Raw genomic sequence first — 24121 nt, forward strand, 5'->3', positions numbered from 1 at the left:
ATCAGCTCAGGGGATTTTACAGAATTTGTAGAGCATAGGAAAGGCCATGTAGCAGAGATGTGTCAAAGCATTTGTGAGCAGTTTGTGGCCAGCTCTAGCTGCAAACTTCCATCTGCGCTCAGGCACGTCACCTCAGAAGACTGAAAGGACTAGATGCTTTCTTTAAAGCTTTGTTTTCTGAATTGCATTTTTAATATAAGCAAAAGATGTGTCTTGCTTGGGGTAGCTGATAAGATTATTCTTCTTAGCTACGTGTTTTCTGACCTGCTCCTGAATTGAATTTAAATCCACTACAATTTCCCTCGTAGCTTTTAAAGAAAAGTAAACTGTTGGTTTGCGTTGCCTTAAAATGCTGTTGTGGGAATTGTGCCAGCTGAGGAGATGATTGGCAGAGATTTCAGTTGCCCCTGCAGTGGGGACAGCCAAGCAGCTGGGACCACTGCCTCAGCAGTTATCCCAAGCCAAGTCATTTGTCCTTGCGGTCAGTGAGCTACAGCCCGTTTCTCCTTTCTAGTATATCTTGGATTTTAATGTACAACTTTTTCTGTCCCTTTCTCCTTATCCCTCTATTCAGAACATGAATTGTAGTGCCACTTCGCTGAGAAAAAGAATTACAGGTGTCTCAATAAATTCGAGGCAGCTGAGGTTGGCAGAGTGTTCCTCTGGGGCTGGTGTGGGGATGACCAGCTGCAGGCAGTGCAAGCGCTCCGGGCGCAGCACAGCACGGAGAGGGGATGGCCACGGGGAAGTTTATCGCGCTTCTGGAAAACCTGCCTTGAGGAGAAAATCATTCTCCATTGAGATGTTGGTTTCCTATGTGATCGGATAGATTGTCTTCTCCAACTGAAAAGCAGAAGGCGGAAAACCACTGTCTGTTATAACAGAGCAAGACAGAGGGTTTCAGGTTATAGGTGCAGGAAAACATATATTTCTGGAGGAACGTATCTTAACTTATTTCATAGCTTAGCAGCTAAGGGAGAAAGTGGGTGCTTTCTCCAAGCTAACACCCACTCATGACATGCCTTTTGTTGCAATCTGAGGAGCTCATGAAAAAAACATTCACTCTGTAGAAGTTTTCCATGTGAACTGAATGAACAACTCAGCTTTACAATTACGGCTATTGCTTTCAAAGCTCAGTTCCAAAAAGGTCTGTGTTTAGTCTCCAGTGAAAGAGAAATAAGTTCACTACTCCTACTGCAAACACTCTCATCTTTTCCAAATAGTTTCTGTGTGAAGCAAAAGATGTGCCTGAGCAATGGAGATGTCAGCAGCGTATGCTACGCCTTGTCTACGACTGGAATTTCCAAAGAAGTGCTTTGTGCACAGAAATCAGGCCGAACATCCCTTCACTTGAGTAACATGCCCAGGAAAAGGTAGGATAACAGAAGGAATCCATGTCCCCTGTGTCTGTACTTTCTGCTTAGAGACACAGGTATGTAACCCTACAGGAGCAAAGCCTCAGTAGTGAACTTCAAAGTGCTTTCCTTTCGTGAAATTTTTCCTGCTGTATGTACTATTCATTTTCTCTGTTTATATACCACTATGTTATGGTTTGAAGAACCCACAACAATTTATTGTCCTTTAGAAAATTATTCTATGACCCAGTGGCTCCTCCCGACTTGGGAAGAGGAATCGGAGAAAAAACAGTGAAACACGGGGGTTGAATTATAAGCAGAGTTAATAGAATAAGACTAAATAATTAACATTAATAATACTAAAGAACCAATATTGATCCCAATACCAATATAAAATATGCAAGGATTATACTCAGCCAATTCTATCGGTAGGAAGCTGTGCACTCCCAGCAGTGGACAGCAAATGTGGGACACTGTGAGCGCTACGGCTTTGGGAGGAAGGGAAGGGCTCAGGGGTCTGGCACCAGGAAAAGAAGTTCTCAGGATCACAGCCATCATAGAAGAGAGAAGAATCCTCAGCAAACTCTCTAATTTATATTGAATGTGACTTTCATGGTATGAAATAACCCTGTTGGCCAGCTTGGGTCAAGCGCCCGGGTCTCGCTCCTCCTTGTCCCTGCACCCTGGCTAACTCGAAAACATGGAGACCTTGAAAACTGTGTACCATAGCTGGCTATAAAGTAAATATTTTCACAAATTCAGACACTAGAGTCTTTTAAAAATGTAGTTTTCCCAAGCATTAGAAGAGATCTTACTGAAAAGTAAAATTACTAAAAGAGAAATTAATCCTGTGTCGCTCAAACCAGGGCACACTAAAACACTTTGGTGAATGATATTTAATTAGAAAAAAAATTTGTCAATATTGGCCCATCACTTTTGATCTTTTGGATGTTGGTTTATTTGAAATTAGTTTCTAAGTTTAGCTCTTTAGGCATTTTAGAATTAAAATTCTTTAGAATTTTAAAGAAACTAATTCTGTGGGATTCTCTTTATTTGAAGGTAGTAATGAGACTTACTTTATGGTTGTGAAAAGATTTTTAGGTTATTCCAATCTAAAGACTGGAATAGCAACTGCATTGTGTCTTTATAGTTCTTAATACTTGTACAAAATCGGTATGTAAGTCTGTCATCTTAGAGAGGTAGAAGTTTTACACGTACCCCCTTCAGGTACAAATAAGTCTGCAAAGAACAAAGCAGGGTAAAATAGCTTTCTAGTTGTTTAATGTCCTTTATAGCTTTAGTGTGGGCTATGCAAGTTCTTCGGCTGTTTTTCAGAAGAGAGGAGTTGGTAATGGCAGTGCCCTGGCCAGATTCCAGTGGGGAACTCCAGAACTCCCATCTGCCGAACTGCCTCCCACATACAGATGGGTAACTCTTGCCTAAATAAAGCATCCACCCACTATGGACTCTCTCGTATGCATAAGTAGATGCAGTGTGCATAGGTTCAGTGATGTCCTGTCTATATTTAAGTCATCTCTTTATTGTGACATCACAGCAGCTTCTTGTTGTTGTGTGTGGCATTATGACGTGGATGTTTGACCCCACCAAATTTTCTGAAATGCTGAATTCTTTTTTTTTTTTTTCTTCCTTGTCTTCAAGCAGGGGTTTGTATTTTTTTTTTTTTTTAGTTTTGATTTTTTTTTTTCCCCCCCCGAACTTGAATTGATTGTATACACACCTGAGGGATAACGTGTCAACAGATATTTTGGCTTTGGAGAAAATTTTTACTGTGTATCAAGTTCAATACTGAGGAGGAAATTGGCAGAAATTTCTTTTGCAACAACATCTAGAAGTATCAACTGCAGTATGAAGTATTGCAATATATGAGCTGGCAATCTCCGTGAGAGAAAGCGGAGAAGGCCTGGCATCTCTAAGCTTGAGGATACTGGAAGGAGGGAAACTTCTCTCTCCATCCAAGAGTAGGATTTAGGTTTTGCAGCAGACTTTGACTTTTGAAGACATGCTTTAAAGAAGCAGGCTTTGTAATTTTACCTATAGGAAATCTTTATACTGCTTCTCATGCAGAAAGCAAGATGTACGTCTGTAGCAGGATGTGTCTGAGCATCTTTTCCAGCCCTGGATCTTGTCTTTGCTTTGCTGCTTCTAAACTGGCTCCTTTGAAAAAGAGAAAATAAGAAAGAAGCTATACAGCAGCCTCCTAGGAAGTGTTTAAAATTTTCGGAAAGGTCCCCAAAGACTATTTTTCTCAGTGAAAAGAGAAAAATGGTGTACTTCAAGACAGGCATCTGATTTGAAAGACGTTTGCAGATGGTTGTGTGAGGCAATGTTAGTCTGACATGATGAATATCCTGGACCAACAGTTGTATTACCTTTTCATTTTTTCTGTCTGCTAATAAACCATATAATTTAACCCAGTTTATCCTGAATGTTAGTGTTATGTATCTGGTACATGCAGGCATTTTCTGTTACCCAAATAAGTAACAAACATCTTTGATGCTCAAAGTACATTTAAGCTTAGTGTTTAAATGTATGTTTCTACTGTAACAGGAATCTAACAATTGTAGAACCATCACCATGCTGCTGTTTCTACAGTCTTTGCTCAGAATTGAATATAAGTGAGGGGAAATAAATTTCTTAATCTCTAATTATTAATAGATTTTGTTTTTCCATTTTCCCAAGGTTTAAGAAAGCGATTGCTCTTTAGCAGTCACATTTGCAAACAGATTTCTTTGGCAAATATACTTCTGGTGTAGCTGTATGTTGATAGTCTCATTCTGTTGTGAAATTGATTAAGAAATAGCTGATGGTGATTTAATATTTCCTTGATAAGAAAATAGTTATTCTGTATGTATTTTTGTATCCTAACCCCGGATTTACGCTTCAAATTGTTGCTAGACTCCTGCAGAATGCAATAATTTATAAGCTCTTGCCAGTTGTCGGGGAAATTGAGAGTGGTGTGAAATCTGGGTATCTCATATGTAAGTAGGACTTCTGACTTTCACAGCGGTAGGATTTCACCCTTGGATTATGCTGAGAGTTCCCACTCAAGAAATGCCTGAAAGCGTCAGTAATTTCTTTTTTTCTCTTGGGAAATAAGAAATCGTTTCAGGCTTATGTCAGAATCCATCTGAGTGGGTATGGAAGCAGGCAAGTTCCAAAATCACTTTAAATTAAAAATCAGGCCAATGATATAGTTTGTGTTCCCTGTAAGCTGCCTGCACTTCTCAGTATCCAAATATAGCTTTAAAATATGTGGCCGCAAGGAAGGATTAGTACCATCTTATGATAAATATGATTAAATAGAATAATCTATTTGAAGTTCCTCTGGAATTTGCCACTCCTATATTTGTACACCTTTAGCTACTCCTGGAGGAAAGTGAGCAAAAGGAATTTTCCTGAGATTTGTATTTGCAAGCTTCTTTTCCAAGAACCAATAACTCTTTAATTTATTTGCAAAATGAAAAAGAGAATCTATGCCTCTTTCTGTATTTTGTCATATTGCTGATAAACAAATATTGCAGCATTTTATCAACAAACCTGGAGAAATTGTCAGTCTTGTAATGCAGTAGAAGATCAGAGGATCGGGTGAATGGTTTATATATTGAATACTTAGTAAAATGATTGGGAAGAATACATAGAGTGAATTTACATTCTGAAACTTAATTTTGTGGTGAAGGGGTGAAAGGATGTACAAGGGTGGTCTTCTAAGCAACAGTCACAGGGTAAAAGTATGAAGAAAAAACTCATGCTAAAATGTATCGGTTTAATCTTCAGGCTTTGTGACATATAGCAGGCTGTGGATTAGGGTCTTAGCAGAAAATTAATGCAATAAAAACCTGATGTGAAAATATAGGGGGAGACACACAATTAATGTCTAGGGAGTTGTATACCACTGTATTTTAGCCGATGATGGCATTAAGTGGCTCGATGGATCTTCTCCTTCCCTCATTTGAGTGATTGTTTGATTCCTCGTATTCCCAGGACCTCTGTTTAAACAATTATTCTTGTTGTGGAAATCACAGGGTGGGCAGTGAGCCATTCTGTAAACGATTTGTAGCAGAGTGATGGTCTTTGGAACAGAAGTGGAATTTTGTGACTGCTAAAGTAGTTGTAGCCACAGCCACATTTAAGGGTTCGGGAGGTTGTAACTGTTTCCTTGTTAGGATACACTGCCCTGATACTTCATTCAGAATATACATATTTATATATGTGTGTATAAGTATCTGCGTGTAGAGTGTATATATCCATGCAGAGTGAATGTTTTGTGAATGGGGAATTCTAATTTGGCAGTATATTAGCAAAATGATTGAGGATTAAAGGGATTCTGTCAAGACAGTTAGGCCTCAGATTATTTTTTTAAATCAGATATACTTGTGAGATATGTCACGTTGATAATGGTAAAAAATAAAATTTGCCTTTTCTGAGAACAGACTCAGTATGGACAGGTGTAGATCAAGCTGCAAATTTACTCATCCTAATTCAGAGAGACAACTTTAAAGCATGTTTCAGCCTCCAGGGCATCTTTTGATGAATAGTTATGACAGTTTATGTACTAATAACACGTGTTCACCAGAAAATAATTTTGAAACCATATATCACCTACGTAGACATCCTACAGTTTAACTTTCAGTCATTGTTGGAGTGGATTACATTTGAATTAGAGGCCTACCAGTAAAAATATTTACATTTCATTTGGATCCCCTTGTCTCCCCAGAAGTGCTTTATTTAAGTACCGAAATAAGCTTACTTTGATTTTAACAAAATTAAGGAAAATCTCGGTAAAGTAATCTTGTGCAGGTTAATGAGAACTGGAAAGTCAAGCTAGTGTGTACAAGGTGGGTGGCTTTTATAAAATAGAGTAAATGCATTTAATAGCATACCTTGAAAAATTTATGGTACCTTAAAAATTCAGTCAGGTTGCTGGTGTCTCTTTTGCAATGAAGGTACATAGGCTGATTTTGACTGGTGGCATTATCGGCTGAATTACGCAGGCACCATGGTGGCATACAGGCCTCATGTTTACTGTCAAAAGATTTAATAAAATTTGCAATTCTTAGTCACTTCTGCTACGCTTAACACTGTAATTCGTGCATCTTCCCACCCTCTTGACTTGCTACAGTGTTTATTGTTTCAGTGGGAAACTTGATGGCTGATGATGAATCATCCAGCCAGCAACAGCCGGCCTTGTCTGGAATGATAGAACTGGTAGTCCGATGCATGTGAAAGGCAGTCATTATCTGAAGCAACGCTAAAATTGCAGTATTCCTAAACCAAAAAATTCAAATGTCACAGTAAAAAGGTTGCATAGTGAAAAGGATGCTCACTTTTTTTCCGTATCCCCTAATTTAATTTAGATGGTGCTAGTAACTATTCTACATCTCTGCAATTACATTGCAGCTACTCACCATGCAACTGAGCTTACTAGATAGGTGCTGTGCAAACCGCAGGACAAGAATTGCCCTGTTGTTCTTATAGTGCATGATGTGAAATTCAAAATCTGCGGATTGCCAGGAAACAATCGTTGTCCTTCTTTTAAATATTCTCGGGATTCCCAGTATTAATGTTTGTGAGAACAAGTCTGATGTGTAGACCGTTCTGTTGATTAAGCCCTCCCCATGCTTAGAGCTGGGACAAATAAGATGGCAGCAGTGAAAGCCTCTGTGGATTCCTAAGGCTGTTCTGTGTCCAGTCTGGTATCTCTTGGCACCCTGTCCTGCACACGCAGCTAATCCCGACTGTGGGACAGAAAAGAGGGGGTCTGCCCTTCCAGACCCCCAAATCCATCTTTCTGTGCCACCGTTGATGAATCGCCTTTAGCAGAACTGCATCAGAAGAAAGCATGGCAGTCTCCATATTTAAGGCTCTTAAGTTCTCTGAAAATTATCACAGGATGGGTCCTTTGCTATTTGAAGCAGACAGGGTTGTTCATTCATAGGTAAGCTCTTTCTGCTGAGGAACTGTAGACATGTTGTGCATATTTGCCATATAATTTTAGTATCATGTTCTATATTACTGCATAATTAACTTTGAGTTGCAGTTTTGGACATGTTGGTGATGTGCTAAGTTTAGAATTATCTATATTTAGGAAGTGCAATGGTTTTGAGAATAGCATTGCTCAAACCTTTTGGCATATTTCTTTCTCTTTGTCGAAAGGCAGGGCTTGCAGCAGGATTGGGCTTTGAAACAGGTGTGTGCAGAATTCAGCCATTGCTGAATGGAAGTTTCGTTCTTGGCACCATGAAATGGCAATAGGTCCGTGAGTACTGAAGGGGTACAGCATTTTTTTTATGCAATGGAGAGGATTTGTAGTGGACCAAGTTTAAACATTTTACTGCCACTGATTATACTTCCAGGGAAGGTACTATTAATACCTTAATTAAGATCCATTCTTAGTCTGCTCCTCAAATGCTTTTTAGACTCAAACTAGAAATAAAAAGTGCTTTGAAGCACTGTTAAATGACTTATGCATTCTGTTGAGTCACATCCTGACCCTTTCTTAAGGGAAGCGAACATGAGAGACATTACATTTTATGCCAGCAATTGTATCTTTAATGTGAAACATTTGGCCCTGTTAGGGCCAAATTTTCTTGCTTGTGCTGATTTTGCAAATCGGTAACTCCAGTTATTTTAGTGGCACTAGTGGTATTTCATCTTGGAGAGCAAAGCTGTGTTCACAGGGGGTAGAATACAATCTTCCAAATGCAGTAACAACGTGTTTGGGAAAAAAAAGTTTTTTTCATTGCCTACTCTAGACAAAGATATCCATAATTACTGCATGAAGCTCTTTATGGTAGCTGGGCAAGAACATATGAATTCATTAATGCCTGAGTATAGGAGGTTGTTTTCAAAAGAGAGCTCAAAACAAGTCATTAACATGAGGAGGAACTTCTTTATTTTGAGAGTGGCAGAGCATTGGAACAGGCTGCCCAGAGACGTTGTGGAGTCTCTGACGCTGGAGACATTCAAAACTCATCCAGACGCTGTCCTGTGCAACCTGCTGTAGGTGACCCTGCTCTGGCAGGGGGGTTGGACTAGATGATCTCCAGAGGTCCCTTCCAACCCTGACCATGCTGTGATTCTGTGATTTTATTTTATTGGCATTGGTAATTAGTCACAACAGTTACTGTGAGGTTCTGTAGGAGTTTGAGACAGAAATAAAAAAAAAATATTTTTTTTTTGTATGTGCATATTATTCCACAAAGAGCTGTTTTTAATGAGACAGAGCTATCATTAACCAGACCAAAATGGTGCTTTGCAAGATGACTTTTAGTTAAACTCCTGAATAGTTTCATGACTGCCTTGAGATTTCAATTAACTTTTTATTACAAGGAGTACAATGTTATTAATAGCCAAGAAAATAATGACAGAACACTGTAACAAAAATGTCTTGTTCAAATAGAGAATTAAAAATGGGATATGTTAATGCTGCAGCAATCTGTACAGTGAGCTGTTTACGGTAGTTCCATCCTGATAAATGTAGACTTCCAGAGAAAAAAATGGGAGTAAATGCTGTTTTAGGGAATTTGATGAGAGGTGCCTTTTTTTGAAGGTGGAGGGGTGCTCCCTTATTTTAGAAAAATTGCTAATTGCTCAGAAAAATCTGCTCCAGGAGGAGCGTAGGAGCAACATTTAGCAGAGTACCCATCCTATGGCAGCTGACAAGGCAGGAGGTGTGACACTGCTCTGCTGCCATTCTTTCTGCAGGATAATGCTCTTCAGCTCCTCTAGAGAAAGGGTCCACGTGCAGATGTTTGTTCCAAGTCTTTCCTTCTAGTCATAGTGTAACATTTCCCTTTAGCGTTCAGGTTTTGATAGCTTGAATGGATTTTATATCTATTTCTACAATTATTCTATCAACAGTGTTGAGACTTCGGACACGTAGTTTACTGTTTATACCAATGATGCAAAGAAATCCTTATTAGGATTGTATGGACTGTCATAAAGGCACAAGGAAGCAACACCTAATAGTATCTTGTTGTAGAGCAGAAAATATGGGCCCACTGTTGAAGTATGCAATTAGTACATGCTTCTTCCTGCAGGCTATTTTTTATTGTCACACTGATGGAATTTAGTAAAGTTAGGAGAAATAAGTTGACACGTGAAATATCTGTAAACAACTCATAGTAATTACAGAAGAGCCTGAAACAAGTGTTAGGCTTTTAAGGTAGCCTAAGAAAAGGAACTTAAAGACACATAAAAAGACTGGAATGCAGAATAAATAATTTGTTTCCTAGTTAAAAATCTTTACTCTTGATCACAAATAAGGTTAGAACTGGTGCATAAATGCAATAATTGCCTGTGATAGCTTTGAATGTCCATTTATTTTGCTTTTTAAAGATGTATGAGATTTGCATTTTGCCCGTGTTTGCTTGGCAAAGGCTTTTTATTATTATTATTACTATTATTATTATTTTATTAATTAGGCTGTGAAATATGCCTGCCAAACCCAGTTTAAAATTTTGCATAGGCTTTTAAAGTAAAGTAGCATGCAAAAGTTACCTATTCCAGTTTCTTCTTTTTTGATTGTATTAAGTTGTAATCCAGGTTTATAAATCTTAGAAATAGACATTTCTAAGATGGAAAGCAGATTTCAAAAAGCGCCAATTGCACTGTTTCTTGAAAACATTTTAAAAAGATAGGGCAAACTGAATGAGCTTTGCCTCCCCAGGAAACTGGGGAAAAAAGGGCTATTTTTCAGAAAGCTCTGTGCCTTTATAATTGGGGCCACTTTCAAATGTTCAAAATATAGTTCTCCATCCCTCATCTATTTCTTCTTCAATTCCTTCTCTTGGACATAGTTGTGGAGAAACATAATTGCTCTGAAATACCAGACTACTTTGGTAGGAACATAAATGATGACAGATGCAACTATTCTGGGGAATGAAAACTGCTAATCCATGTCATTGTAAAAACATATGGAATTCTATAATGGATTTTTTTTTTTTTTTGTACACTGAAATGAATATGTCGAATTGTTCACTTGTGATTGTCTTTGAGCTTAACCTCAAGACCTCAAGGCAGTCGGACTGCTCAGGTAACTGTGGTACCCCAGAAATAGAGCGCTTAAATCTGAACCGTGAAGTCTATTTTGTTACGTCTTTCTTAAGTAGTGTTGCAATTAGAAAAAATGTTTCCTGAGGTGGAAAGAAAACCTGTATGTCCCAGATGAACTAGTTTGGTCTAATTGTCTGAAATGCAAACAAAGCATCATCATTATGTGATTTATACCTATTCAACCATTTTTGTTTCTGCACCAGAGTATCTTGATTAAATGGGAAACTTGGGCATATAAAGTGGTTGTGCTGGTTACCATTCCCCAGTTGCTACGCAGAACTACTGTTTTGTTAAAAAAGGAATATTGAGATGTTGGTGAATTACTGTGAATTTCCATATGGCTTGCCTCAGATTCTGCAGTTGGCACAAGGGAGTTTCTAGCTGCCTTTTTTTTTTTTCCTCTCAGCTTCAAACCCTCATTTGATATTACTTCAAGATTGGACTAAATGGAGAATGTTTATTATTTGATTAGGAATGTATAGTGGAATTCTCAAAATACTCTTTTTGAATTTTATTTTCTTAAATGAGTTAAAAGGCACATTTGTAAAACTATTTGAAAATTAAATAAGGGGAAAACCAGTTTCATTTCCTCCATTCATATTTGCTTTGCAGAACATGGAGAGATAAGAAAGGAACAGATTCTGAGTGGAAGGTCTAACACCTAAATTGCTGTGCATCTTGCTTTGCAGATCTGTTTTTACACAGTTGCCTTTACAGTGTGGATGGCATTTTAGGCTTTCAGCCTTTTAATTTGTTTTGTTTGTTTTTACTGCCTTACCAGTGTCGGAGTATGGAACCTTTCATTTCTTCCTTTTCCAGGCAAGACATATGACAGTGGTAACTCGGATATTGGAAAAATTTTGAAGCAGTAGGAGAGAAATAAAGTTCAAACTGGCATTAGATTAGTTATTTATAGGAAAAAACAACAACAAAAAACCACTAAGAAAACACCCTTGCAAATAGCCTGTTTCATGTAGAAAGCTCAATGGTTAAATTCATCATTCTTGTTTTCCTTGGATGCGTCTTTGGTGTCTTTAAACACAACTAATAGCTTTGGGAAACATCACAGGATGCTTTGCAGCCAACCCTGTGAGTTTTTCATCCTCAGACCCTCCCAGCTCCTTTGCAGTCTGTTTGCATTTGTTTAATTGCTATTTGGTGGCAGCCCCACATACCTACTGTGTTAATTTCAAGCCCTTGCAGCTGGATTATAAATGTTTGCTAAAAACATTAGTAATGTTTAAGTGCCCTCAATTTGGATGCAGTTAAATTATATTTTATCGTATATATTTCCTTATTTTGTCTGTAAGGATCAGGTTGTCTTCAAACTATTCTACCATATAACTACTGATTTATGCTGCTGTTGTTTAAGGACTCTAGACTTCTTGCCAGCCTGCGAGTCCCTGGTAGGCTATCAGTGATTCAGATAGCTTCATGAACTCCAGAAACATGTGCAAAGATTTAAATTAAGTGTCTTTGCTTTTTTTTTTTTGCAGAATAAAAGTTCAGAAGTCTGGAGGCTTGGGGTAGTTTTTTGGTAGAACAGCTGGAAATTCTAATTTTTGCCTGAGTAGAAGGAATTCAACTTTCTGTCTCACTAGAAATTTACAGCAGTGGAGGATATTTTCTCTTTGATTTATTGTTCCAGCCTGTTGTGGAACAATATGCTCTTTTAAACTAGTTTGTGCCTGAGCTTTAAATGTTAACTACTAGGGCCAAACAGATGTCTCCAAGTTGAAAGAAGCACTTAAAGTTAGATGCTTCTTAAAAATCAACAAGATGAGATTGATCAATTCAGGTTGTGGCTTGGAAGCAACTGAATTCATGGACTGGAAAACTCTTCTGTCTGCAGAGTATTGGCATGAAATGTGTGGCTCAGAAATTCAGAGTTAGCAGGGAACAAGGAACCCCAGTGCATCGTATTTCAGAGAGATATCAACGCTCAATTCTCATTCTTCTTGAGGAATCCTACTCCACATAAATGATTTTAAAAATTTAAAAAGGAACACTCCTCAGAAGACCTACTCAATGATTTTTAAAATATGACGTAAATTTTCTCAATACTGTGCAAACTAAGACATAAAATTAGTGACTCCAAAGCATAGTGAACCCATAGGACAACCCAAAATTAAATCCTGGTATTCTGATACTGAATAGTGCTCTGTTCCTTGTACTGTGATTACATAGAGATGCTTGCACTGCAATTGTACCAATAACTGGACTAACAGAAGTTTGGATTTTTAACTTAATTTCTTTGGTTCCCATTTATTACTACATTTAATGACTTTAAATGACATTTAAATGTTCCTAGCTAGTTCCTGGGAAAAAGTTGTAGGAATTACAAGTAATGGTTTTCACCTTTTGAACTGCATCCTTCTTTGGTGTCCCAATGTGATCTGTGAGATATTAATCTTTAATTAAACTAGTATGGCCGTTCCGAAGTCCGTGAGAACAGTCATAAAAAATGTACTACAGTCCCTCTCCCTCCCCCAACTTTGCTGAAGTAAAATGCCGACTACGCAGACGTTAGTTCGCACAGCTGAAGGTTAAAGAATTTTAAAATACTTCACAAGCGGCAAGGAAGATGAGTCATTCCTGATTCATTTAATTATCTGGTTCTCCTTAGTCTTGTGGTGTTCCACATCTCACTAGCTGTATGGTCAAATTTTTGGCAGCCCATCTACCAGTAAGTGTAATAGGCAGTTTCTTCTTTCCCTGAAGTGAAAATACAGCTGTCACTCCCGAGGATGAAAGCAGGCAGGTTTGCATTGGCCCCAAGCCATGTCTTAAATGACATGGTTTAAGTCCCACGAATGCTTGTCAACTGCTCCACTACAGTCAGAGGATCAATCTGCTGTGGAAGCAAAATATTTGATCCTTTAGAGTCTCCTGTTAGATGACACACAGCTGTTTCCTTTTATTATGCATGGTTGCAACTGTGAAAAGGCATCTCTTCTGCAAACAGAGGTGGGAAGAAATTCCACTAGACGATGAAATTTCTCCAACCTGTATATCTTAGACAAAGTTTTCCTTGGAAACATAGTTTCATGATGTAAGCAGTCAGTGATGGGTATAAATCATATTCATTTTAAGATCAGAACCTTCAGAGCTGGAGAAAGGCCAGATTGGCTTTCCAGGTTAAAAATGAGGCAGATGGAAGTGATAGTCAAAGAAAGTCAACAATTAATAGTAGTATTGGGGAACAAGAAGATGATCTATTGCAAAATGTTTGTAAAATCAAACAAAGAATATAAAAGTAAATATAAGTAATATGTATTAAAAATCCATTACGTATTTGTCAAGAAAGAGAAATTACAGCTGTTTTTACAGAATGATTTTGTGTAATGCAACCATACAGCAGGACACAAATTCAATGAAATGACAGCGTAGAGAAGAACATTGCACAATATCTATGTTTTGTATTTACATGATGGACAGATAGATTTCTCTCCCTGGAAATGCCTTTAATATAATTGCTTCCTCTGTATGTGCCATTCAGGTGACCCATCCAGCAAACAGACAAACAGGAAAAGAAAGCGTCCACAGGGAAATCCTGCATGTAAATTGGGCATGCTGGTGGAAAAGCAGCCCGTGTTATGTCCTCTTATATCACGGTGGCAGGGCAGAATCACTCGTCACCATTTTTAAAGAGCAAGGATATGATTAAATTGCATTTCTCCTTCCGCATTAGGATACCAAGTATAATGAGTTAAAACTGAAAGCTGCCTGAAAGAGATTTGCTTGCTATCAATGACTTGCGGTGACTGAAACCCATTAAAACAGCAGGAAATTGAATGTAGAAAGACTTCCAAAGTGAAAAGAAGGTTGCTTGTTTTATACAGTTCCTCCACCTGTGTGAGTTCCCTGCTCACCAGAGAGCATCCACAGAAGCTTGGCAATGCAGGACATGCTGCATAAATTGTTACTGCAAGGTCAGTAAATTCATTACTGGAAGTTAAAATTATTTGTGATCAGAGAGAAGCAGTAAAAACTATCAAATGGAGGTTGGAGAATTCGAATAAAATTTGAACAAGCAGACAAATTTTCTAACATGACCTGCATATTACTACTATCTACTACTATAACTACTATATTATCTACTTTGCATTAATAAAGGCTAATATTATATTTGTCTGTGTGGTCTTTTCTGGAAATGAGAAGTATCGCCATTAATGTGGGAACTAATTTTTAATTTTATTTTTTTTTATGGAAGCTTTTACCTTCTGTATTTGTACTGAATGATACTTCAGGTAAACCTATAAAATGTTGTGTACGAAACTTGACTGCTGTCCTCCTGCTTCTCTGCCAGCAGCCTACGTGCTCCTGGCATTGTATCTGCTCTCTGATTCTTGACTCCATTTGCTAGATGGATCCGGCAGGTGGGCTCTTGGAGCGGGAGAGGAGCATTAGCACTGCGGAGCTCTCAGAGTCTGTGTGTTGCCGACTTACATCCCTGTATGTCAGCTGCACACACCCACTCCTGTGTTCGTCGCAAGCAGGGATGCAGCAGGTTCCTGGCAGGCTGGATAGGTAGTTCACGATCAGGTGTTCCCAGATGGTTCGACGAATTGCATGATGCCAAAGAAGTCTATTCAAGGAGTCCCGTTTACTTCAATTTAATTCAAGACTTGTGATAAGTGCCCTTATTAGCTCCCAGTTACCTGCTCATACTGTTATGTAAAGCTCACTTCATTTTTGTACCACAGAGCTGGCAGGACTTGGACACAGTCTTGGGTAATATCTTTACCACTCCACAGCTAAAACACTGGCTCACAGAAAGAACTAAACAATTTACTTTCTGCTTCAGCCTTCTTCTGGAGGCTGTAATTTGTGGGTGTCCTGCACAGCTGGCAAATCATAGCATTTTTCCCCTGTGGACTCATGCACTCTAAGAGATCAACAATCTGGTCATTCCTTCCTGCTCTGGGAGTAGGAATATTATACGGTCACATGGAGGTTCTTAGGCACGTAAAAGAATTTCATATTTTTCCTTGTCTCTTCTTTCCTCCTTGTTCTTATTTTTCACCATCCTGCTTATTCTTTTACTTACGCCTGACTCAAGATGTCTCCCCTAGTGCCTATGACCTTCTGATTACCAGGGAATGATGGTAGGATGCTGAATTTCTGGGCTCCAAGTCCTCTTCTTCCATCGCTAGCTCAAATAAAACTGAATTGCTTCTACATTATAAAAGTAGTTGAAATGGAAGCTCCAAGCAGTATTGAGGATAGGGCTACTTTTGTATAGAGGGTGGTATGTGGGCTTTTTTTTTCTTTTTTGAGACATGTAACCAATAGTGCTAGTCATCCAAAAATGTTGGGTTGACACATTTTGAGCTTGCGCGTTCAGGAATGATAGTGTACCTAATGTAATGAATGGTCTTGGCTCTGATTTTGCCTATTGCTTGCCTGTTCTTTTAAGTTTTGCCTGTTTGTGGGGTTTTTTGGTGTAATGGTTTGACTTCACTTCTGGTCTATCAACTGCATTTGTCATGCAAATTAAGCATTTGAAGTTTTGCACACAGGCGAACTCATGAAACTCTCTTATCTCATCTGTTAACATTGGCAAGCTTCAGTCAAGGTATTGCTGATATTCCATCTCTGTTGTTGTGATCTGTCGTGACATCCCATAATGTGGATTTTCCACTGGTTTCCAACATATCATCTGAGACTTTTTATATGCAGTTCTTAGTTACTGCTTCCTTTTGCTTCAGTTTAATTGCCAATCAGTTAATTTCAGATTTTTGGATGTTATGTTATGCTAGAAGCTATCGCCACATCGGAATTAAAACAATTTTAAAAGGTTGAGGATTGTTATGGACATCACTGGCAATAACCTGAGAATCTTTTGACTCCAAGTCAAACTTTATTGTGACTATTGATAAGTGGATTTTAAATCTGTTTATTTCTTGAAAAGCTCTTCATTTCAAAGAAACTTTGGCTTTTGAAAAGGAAGCTTCATTTTTCCATGTTTGTTGGCTCAGTTTTACTGGAACTAATTGAGGTTATAGTAATCGCTAACTTAATTTATATGGTAATGGGGGTGATAATTAAGAACTTAGATACAAAGAAGAGACTGAAAGTAAGCTGTCACTGAGCATCAAGTATAGATTATAGGCTCAATTAGGCTTCTTGTAATACTGAACCATATTAACAAAACTGAATCAGGATCAAGGGGAGGGAGAAACATATCTTTGCTAATGTGTGTCTGAGTTTCTCTACTGCAAAGTAGGTGGCTTACTGGTCCTCACGGATTGATAACAACACAGTACTGTTCTCGTAATTTTCAGACACGGATGGATTCAGGGTCATGAAACTGTCGGGACAAAGCTTTTGTGTGGAAATTGCCCCATATATGAATAAAGTGACTAGTTCTGGGCACCACAGAAATGTAAGGAATGAAGGGTTATTTAAATCAGTACATTTGTCCAGGCTTTTTTTCTCCTGATGCAATACTTTGCTTCCAGGAGAGCAGTATTGAGAAAGGGGATGCAAGACAGGCATTTCTGAGTTGTCTCCATTTTTCCCCACCTCCCTTTCCTTTCCCTTTTTGAAATAAAAAAAAAAAAACCCAACAAAAAAAAACCTCACTTATAGCAAAGTTTGAAGTTCACTGTGCATTCACCACACTCTTTGTAGTGAAGTCTCGCTTTTCTCTGGAAATTGTGATCAAAGTCACTTCGGAGAGTTCTCTTTGGAGAGAGAAAATTCAGTAGGGAGGTCAGGACAGGAGGAGGAGGATGTAAGAGTAGATTAAAACAATACAGTCTAGAAATAAAAAGCACATAGATTGGAAATCTTGGTTAGGAGGTTAAACATTTGAATGCTCTTTTTGCGAGTATATGCTGTAACATTAGCCAAAGCCATTGTCATAACAAAGCCATTGCTACTGATTTCAGTTTTAGTCAGGATTTTCCCTCTTCAGTATCTTCCTTTCTTGTCTAAAACAAGGTGAGATTCTGCTGTCTTTGGTCCCTTTCCCCTGCCTGTGCCCTAACAAGCTTGTTTAACTGTAGTGTTTCAGGGTGTGGGTATATGGTAAACTGGTATATGAATGCCAGTTCACTGCATGGGGTTGAGACTTTTAGGAAGGACAAAAAAAATGAAGGAAAATGTGTTCGGCTTGGAAAGCTGGAGTTTTTGGTATGCATCAGCTTAGCAGCCGTGGGCAGAAAGCAAGAAATCCTTGCCCGTTTTCCAGGCTGTTCTACTGATTTATGTATGTGTGCGTTAGGAGAAGCTGAAATACTTGTATCCTGGAGCCAAGGCACAGGTACCAAAGCATGAAAATCAGGGATTAAAGTAATTAGGGAATAAATACCGTTGCAGGGAACAAATACCATTGCACAGTATTAGAAAGGAAGTTACAGAAATGGCCCAGGTATGCAAATATTTTCAAAAGTAATTCGGGTATGTAAAAATGTGCCGTGCCCCAAACACAGTATTGTTTTACCCCCCAAACCTGCTCAACGCTCCTGAACTTGGAGGGAAATAGGACCTCTTTTGAAATATATATTTAAAGGAGTATGACATAAGGAGGTCAAGGAGTGTCCACATAAATCGTGTTTTCTTTCAGCTTTGACAGTTGTGCATAATCTTGTACTTAAGCAATGTAATCTTTATGGGAAGTCACTTTGGTTGACTTTGTTTGCTTGAAATCCCCGTGGAAACCTCTCGGTTCAACAACAGCCACTGTGTTACAGTCTTTGAGGTGACACGATGTATCTCAGGGTGACATGTTCATCTGGATGAGGTTGAAGAATTTTAAAAATAAGATTACTTTTACTTTTTAAAGGGAAATAATCAAGGCAACAGGCTTGCAATTACTTTAGCTGCTTAAAAAAAAAAATAGAATTTTTATATTATCTCTTGCACATCCTCCAAAGATGAAAAAGCTTTGAAGTCTCATGTTTAGCCATTATTAATACCTTGCGTTTTAAACCACGTTGCTTTACTCTGAAACTATCTTTTCACTGGATGTTAATAGAAGCCAATTGCAAAAAAGGAAAGCAGGCTGTAGCTTTCTGTTTCTCTTGTTTGCTTTTTCTCTGATTTTTGCCCTGTTTCTCACTTTTTGTTTTCACATAACATAAATCTACCAGGTTAATTTAAAATAAGGATTCCTTTTCTGGTCAAGTAGTAGACCATGCATTAAATTTGAGAAATATATTGGACATTCTTTCACAAGGCTTGTGTCATTATTTCTGCAAATTACAAAAGGTACCATTATTTCCTCAGAGCTTTCTTGAAGTCAGGAATACCTACCCAATGAGTCAGAACCTCTTCACATTTCGCCTTTTAATAATTTTCCAGTTGCAAGGGTTGTCTGTGTTGTTTTTTCTAAACCCCATAAATGTAAAAAAAAAATTCTAATTAAGTGAAAACAGACTGAAATATGACTCATCCTACTCGTCAGGGATTGGTTTGCTGATGTAATTTCACTTTCTATAGCCAAAACCTGGGAATAGTTATAACTAGTCTAGGATGATATTATGTTTATATTCAACTAAATCAAATCTCAATACTCTTAAAAAAAAAAAAAAAAAAAGTTTTCATAGGAATTACTTTCTTTCAGTACTCCCATCATTAAGTAAATTTGAGCATTCCCCAAATCAGTCCTGTACTCCTGCATGTCATGTGAACCTCATATTAGAACTTACAAATCCAGTGGGGAATTTTTATAAAACAGCAGCTTTTATGCTCCATCAAGAGGGATTCCTGGCAGATGACTGTGCAGCTGTAGTAACCTTATCGTTCAGGGTAAAGTAAGATTCTGCTTAGCATTATGCTGGATTTCCAAAGTCCCTCTGTATTTTCCGTGGAACTTGGTTAAGAGGCAGAAAAAAAGTATTTTTAATGTTGCATTGCTGAAGAAATACACAGGAAGTTAATTTTTGAAAAGTTGTCATTTCTTTGGTTCCAAAATGCCTTCGTTCACAATCTCTTTGCTTGCTTTATTATTTTATAAGCCTTGTTGTGAAAACAGACTTTTAAGTTCTTATGGGAAAAGGGGAGGAGGAGGAGAAGGGAGGAGCAAAGAGATTAACATTGGAGAGAGAATTACAGAGCTATGAAATAAAAACAGCTTTTGGGACACCACTGTGAAGTGAGTCATGCATTTGGTTAGGGACTCATGGAAGCAGGACTATGTAAAGGAGACAGTAGGCTACTGCAGGATGGCCGGAAGGGGAAAGGAACAGAGAATGCTTGGCCATCTGATGATGAAAACGGGAAACCTGAGGCATGTCTGTTGCTTTAAGAAGATGGGATGCTAAATCAGGGTGATTTATTTCGTGTTTCTCACCTCTTGTAACCCGGCCAGAATTGTCTTCCTTGGAATTTGCATACCTTTGAGTGTCCTAAGCTGGGTACTTGCCCTTAGCCTGCGCAGGGGAGCTGTCTGTCTTTGAAACAGTAAGCCTTGGCTCTGTGCTGGTCCAGGTGCATTCAAAAGGGAGGCGCTTTGCTCCCTTCTCTCTTTTCCTTAGCCCTTCTCCTGCATGCCTCCAGGGTGGAATCTTACTCATGTGTGTTCACTGATATATGTGTTATGCACAGATCTAGTACCCTCTTAGCCCGGACATTACCCTGTGTCCCGCTACTTTGCTGGTCTTTTACCTTGCATCCCCATCTGGCATGGAATACAAGTTGAAGTCATTTGTACAGCATTAGTCGTAGACATAAAACCCACAGCTTAGGAATCCCCCCTAGCAAAGTTGGGAAGTTGTGTTTCTCTGCCACAACCTCCTTTAGCAACTGCAGTACTCTTTAGCGCCCGACTAGCCAGAAATCAGGACACATTTCTGCCTCTCTTTTTAGCTGCCACCATTGCTGCAAGCCGGGATGCCGATACAGCTGGAAAGAAGTGGATGGAGAGCGGAGGGTGGAAGGGAGGTACGCAGTAGAAAACAAGGTATGTGCATGGCAAATACGGACTGCAGGTACTTTGTGCATATGCGTCATCTCTTTGCTTGCTTCTCGTGTGTTGTTAAACAAAACGTCTTGGGATTCAATTCATACATTTGCAGAAATAGCAAATTAGCACAAAGTCCTGAAATGGAATTTTCTATTCAAGGGATGACTTGCAAAATATTATTACGTGATACAAAATTGCTCACTAGAGAAAAGAGGAATGTTGATTGCTATTCATTAAAGTCACTAAGCTGTCCGTACACTCTCATAACCCTGCAGATCCTGTCAGCTGCCTAGTTCATAAAATAGAACACATCTTTCATTCACAGAAATAATTATCTTTGTCAGCATGTTTCACTTTGACAGAAAATTTAGGCATGACTTAATGTGTAACTTAATTAAGTAACTTTACCATATTATTAATAAATGGTATAAAAAAGCAATACCACACATTCAGCACCTATTTCCTTTACAAAATAATGATATATCTCTCTTTTGGCAGATGTTCAAATACTGCGAGATGGGGCAGGTGGTAAACGAACACACAGAAAAATATTGTGGATGAATATGTAAAGTGTGATGTGCAGTCGGGCAGGGCAGTAGAGCAGGGGTGGACCGTCAGGAGGTGGACTATTGATTCCTTGGTAGTTCACTCCTCAGCCTTGTGGGAGTGATGAGGTTGCTGTGCCTGAGATCAGCCTGTGACCAATTCCCAGGGCTGCACAGAGGAACTAGTCATGGTTCCCCTTGTTCTCTGCTTGGCTCTGTCCTAGCCCTGACATGCTGTGAAAGCCCTAGCGGCTTCCATAGCAATTTAAAGTGATGCATTTGAAACCTTAGCAAGAGGTAAAAATGAATCCTAAGGAACATCTGCCAAACAAGGGATCGATTGTGTCCCACCCCTTATGCTGCCGCATGAGTCTGTCGTGGATTCCATCACCAGGTGCAGACAGGAGAGCAGCTCTGCTTATGCCCACATCTCCCTCCTTCTGAGCAAGTGGGAGAGCTCAGAGAGCAAGAGGCTGAGCCACTCAGGCGCACCCTCCTTCAAACTGGCACATGTTAAACTACCAGCCTGAGTCCCTCGCTGTCCCCCGGCAGCGTGTAGACAACTGGAGGAGCTGCGACGTTGTCAGTCGCAGCTGTTTGCAGCTCCGTATCTCATACCCAGAGCTAAGCCTCAAGCTAACATGAGCCCAAAGCCAAAAAAGTTGATTAGTCTGCTGAAACATACTACAGTTTTTGCTATTTTAAAATGTAATCTGGCCTACAGTCATAAAAAGCCATGAAAATGAGCAGTCATTCAAGAAGAGCTGCAGCTGTAGCAGAGTGTGTTTTACCCTCAACAAATGTGTGTAATGTCTATTAAGTTTAATGAGACTTACGCAGGTGCATTGATGACCTTGGGATTTCAGATAATTTTGGGTTTTTTTGAGCACTAGTGACTGAATTTTCCAAGCATGCGGCTGGTTTTCTTACAAAAACATCTATCTCCAGTTAACTATCAAAACCCTTCTTACACATAATTATAAGGCTGACCCATTTCACAGAACTTCTGCATTCATCAGTTTACATGTGAAAAAGTAATATTTACACGAATCCTTTGCTAGCTCTTACTTTAAAAGTCCATTTGCTTTTAAAGGGGTACTGCGGCAGTACTACAAGGACATGAAGAGGTATTCAATGGGAACTTTGAGCTACATTGCTAAATGGCAAATTGCTGAAGTGCCTTAGGCATAAATTTTGCTTTCAGAGATGAAGGAAATAGGTTAATTTTGAGAATTCCGGGACCAACAGAGATAACTTGCAGAAGTACTAAGTTTCATAGGCCTGGTGTAGATCATAGACGTTTGCTAAAGAAGCAGAAGATGATTAAACTTTAGTTATGTCTGTCCTCGACAGTATGGATAAATTCACTTTCAAATAAAAATAGGAAAAAACATTGAGAGCTTACTTACCAAGATGACCATTGGGCACCTGTATGCTTATGGAGGATTATTGTAGACAAGCCAAGCTACAGGATTAAAGCCTTCCAGTAGCTGCTACATAAACATGAGTGAACAAAAGACAGAACCAGTTTTGGAATATGATTTCCATGAAGGCTGGTAAGTATCACGGAATCACAGAATGGTCAGGGTTGGAAGGGACCTCTGGAGATCATCTAGTCCAACCCCCCCGCCAGAGCAGGGTCACCTGCAGCAGGTTGCACAGGATGGCGTCCAGGCGGGTTTTGAATGTCTCCAGAGTGGGAGACTCCACAACGTCTCTGGGCAGCCTGTTCCAGTGCTCTGCCACACTCAAAGTAAAGAAGTTCCTCCTCATGTTAAGATGGAACTTCCTATGTTCAAGTTTGTGCCCGTTACCGCTTGTCCTATTCACTGGGCACCACTGAAAAAAGACTGTTCCCATCCCCCTGGCACCCTCCCTTTAAGTATTTGTAAGCATTAATAAGATCCCCCCTCAATCTTCTTTTCTCTAGACTAAAAAGACCCAAGTGCCACAGTGTTTCCTCATAAGAGAGATGTTCTAATCCCCTAATCATCTTTGTAGCCCTTTGCTGGACCCTCTCCAGCAGATCCCTGTCTTTCTTGAACTGGGGAGCCCAGAACTGGACACAGTACTGCAGATGCGGCCTCACCAGGGCAGAGTAGAGGGGGAAGATGACCTCCCTCGACCTACTGGCCACATTCTTCTTGATGCACCCCAGGATGCCATTTGCCTTCTTGGCCACCAGGGCACATTGCTGTCTCATGGTCATCCTGTTGTCCACTAGGACTCCCAGGTCCCTTTCCACAGAGCTGCTCTCCAGGAGGTCAGCCCCCAACCTGCACTAATGCATGGGGTTATTCCTCCCCAGGTGCAGTACCCTACACTTATCCTTGTTGAATTTCATAAGGTTTCTCTCTGCCCAACTCTCCAGCCTGTCCAGGTCTCTCTGTAAGGCGGCACAGCCTTCCAGTGTGTCAGCCACTCCTCCCAGTTTTGGGTCATCAGCAAACTTGCTGATGGTACGCTCTATCCCTTCATCCAGGTCATTGATGAATATATTGAACAGGACTGGACCCAGTACTGACCTCTGAGGGACACCACTCGTTACTGACCTCCAACCAGCCTCTGCACCACTAACCACAACCCTCTGAGCTCTATCTGTCAGCCAGTTTTCTATCCACCTCACTGTCCATTCATCTAACCCTCAAGAGACTTAAGTTTCAATATCGCTTAAAGTAATTGTTTCTGCTGTTTCTTTGAATCATTTCTCACCATCATTAGAAAAGCAGCATTTGTCTTGACTTTTCTGACCTTTGCTGACCTCTGTGTTCAGAAAGGGTACTTGGTGCTGGCTTGAATCTGACTGTGAAAATGTGGCACTAAATAAAGCTTGGAAATAAACAAGTGAGAACAAATAAACAATTGCGAACAGTCTTTACATGGGTTGAGGGATTTTACTGAAACATCCAGTCTTGTAGAAACTAATGTTCCTTTGGGTACAACACAGTATATCTAGAGTTTCAAAAATATTACAATAAGCACTGAAGGAGTACGCTAATGAAAATGTTGAAAATCATCCAACTTCATGAAAATAAAGGAATCATGTATCTGTTCTTTTCTTTCCTATGTGGTATAACTTGGGGTAGTGCCTTTTTTTTTTTTTTTTTTGGAGTTCAGATACTGTCGATCCTATAAAAAGCAGAGGATTCAGCTGTATTCCTGTTTATACAGACTTGTTCTCTGCCAAAGAAAATATTCGTCTGTGCGCCACCCTAACTAAGTACTTCCTCTAG

Source organism: Vanellus vanellus, assembly GCF_965231255.1.
Source record: "Vanellus vanellus genome assembly, chromosome: 5".
NCBI lineage: Eukaryota > Metazoa > Chordata > Aves > Charadriiformes > Charadriidae > Vanellus > Vanellus vanellus.